Source organism: Cephus cinctus, unplaced genomic scaffold, assembly GCF_000341935.2.
Source record: "Cephus cinctus unplaced genomic scaffold, Ccin1 Ccin1_scaffold0086, whole genome shotgun sequence".
Classification (NCBI taxonomy): domain Eukaryota; kingdom Metazoa; phylum Arthropoda; class Insecta; order Hymenoptera; family Cephidae; genus Cephus; species Cephus cinctus.
In genome coordinates this window covers 14,875-17,393 of record NW_014332825.1, presented here as the reverse complement: position 1 = coordinate 17,393, position 2,519 = coordinate 14,875, and positions in this window count along the sequence as shown.

Here is a 2,519-nt window from a genome sequence, read left to right as displayed (position 1 = left end):
TATAAGCATGATTTTCGTTAGTAGCTCGCAAAGCGTGTAACACAAGCGTGCTATTATTTCTTTTGCTTAAATTGGATTGTGTGTGATCGATTGCAATGGTGATACGGTTCGTAGATTTGTTCAAACTAGGTGAGAAACCTTCTATTGAGGTAATCACCTTTGCACAAAGATACGGACTCATAGCTCGGACTTTCAAGTGTCCAGCGTGCGATAAGGATATGATTCTATGCACTGCTGAATTTCTTTCGGACAAATATTGTTGGCAATGTCGTAGTTGCAAAACAACGAGATCAGTGAGAACTGGTTCGTTTTTTGGCAGATCGAAGTTATCAATGATCGAAATTTTACAATTGACATATTTTTGGATTCATAAGTACACCCAGATTCAGACTCAGTGGGAATTTCAATGTTCCCCGCACACGGCAGTCGACTGGTACTATTTCTGTCGGTTATGGTTAATTTTTTTTCTAATAGGCGGCGTGACTATTCCATGCGATTCACATTATATCCGGCAGATGGCGTTACCTCAAAAAACCTAAGTTACTAGTAGCCAACTTCAGTTCGGAGTCGTATACTGCAGTTTTACCGGGGGTAGTCTTCTTTTAGAAGCATTTTTCATTTCGCTTCATGATCACAAGAGGCGTTGCGATCAAGCGATGTGTTCCTATTTCTCTCTCCCACAGCCGATTGTAGAGTGAGATAGATAAGGGGCCCGTTCCTATTTATCTCTCCCACCGGAGATGAGTAGGGAGAGTGCCAATGAGCCTGTTTTTTTGGTCTCAATTTTTCTCTGGTTTCGGCGCGTCATCTTAGCGGAGGGCCCTTAAAGCAGTTCCACGTTTTTGATTGGTCGTGTATATATAGTAATACTACGCGTGATAATCTAGAGCTGTTTTGGCGCGTCGACGCGCCACCTGAACCAGACTCTCGAACTAGTTCCACGTTTTTGATTGGTCGAATGAATTCGTGTGTTCCTCGAGATCCACGATTTTAAACCGGGTGAACACTCAAATAGGGAGATTTTTATCCACCTTTTTTTTTTACAAGATATCACATAAACCGTAGTAATAAGGTAGTCAATACTCTTAATATCAATATGAAGCTCTGGAAATAATAGAGTAAGCAAATAAAACTTTAAAAAAACTCTCGAAACCCATGAAGGCATACAATGTTGCAAGCAAACTGAAAACATTCCCGCGGCTTCTGCTAGCCTTTTTCAGTTCTTTCTTCTAGTTTGAGTTTCTTCTAGTTTAAAATCATGTACACTGAGCGTCATTAATAGGTCCATCTTTTAGTGCAGTGAGGTAAGAGAGGAGACTGGGCGGTACCTGCTCACGTACCTCTGCCTCTGCGTGCAACGCAGAGAGCACTACGGTGCGAGCGAGATTCCAGAGCATCGCTCGGTGCATCCTTGTTGCACAGCACGAGTGTAAGCGAGACGGCAATGCGGCCCCTCACTCGCAATAGGGAGCTTGGTGGGGCATCTTCTCCTACGTTGTCGACCAGGCTAGCTAGCGCCAATGTCCCACCAAGCTCCCAGGTACGACTCAGTGGGACTCATGCATTGCCGTCTCACTCCCACTCATGCGTTCGAAAAGGATGCACCGTACGACGCTTTCGCGTCTCGCTCGCACCATAGCGCTAGCTACGTTTCACGCACCTATCCTGGTATACGTCCGTCAAAGAGTCACTGTCCACTCTTTTCTCTTATCTCACCGCACTGCATCAACAAGCTGGACAACATTAATGACGTTCAGTGTACAATAAATTCATCTAAATAGACTTTATATTACATATGCTGTTTTTCAATAATAATTGACCACAATTTTGTATTTTTTTGAGCCGTTCGAATGGCATTACCACTTTAAAAAGTTAAACAAAAAAGAAATGAAGAAAAAAAAAGTTTTTCTCTCTAGACGCGAACGCGGCACCTTACGATTACGAAGCTGAATCGTTGTCAACGCGCCCAATGCATATTCTTCATACATGATGATCCATAGCTGGTGGAAATGCGCAGCCTCACTTGTTGCGATACGGACTCTCATGAAGATGTAAGAGAAAAATTGACAGCAATGGAAAAAAATCTCGTTTCATTCGCTTGAGGCTTAATGCTTTGGCATTTCTAACATAGATACATTTCTCCATTTCATTTTTTGTTTTAATTTTATGTCCCAAAAAATTGCACTTATTAATATCGGGTAAAAAAATGAAAAGCGTAACAAACCCACACAATTATTTTATACATATGTACTTATGGTGAGATGAGACAAATAGTGTATCTGCTTAGAAATTTTTAGTTTTATACATTTTTGAGTAGCCTGATTCAATTTAGTAAATTTTTTTATTCAAGCCTACGGAAAGATAATTGTATTTTTAATATCTCGAATTATCAGTATGTTCTGATGCAAAAAACAATACAGAATTAAAATTATACCGCGAGATAATTTTCTGATAATTCAATGTATTCAAAATGTTACCTTTACATAGCCTTGAATGGTAAAAATTAAATGAAAAAAAAA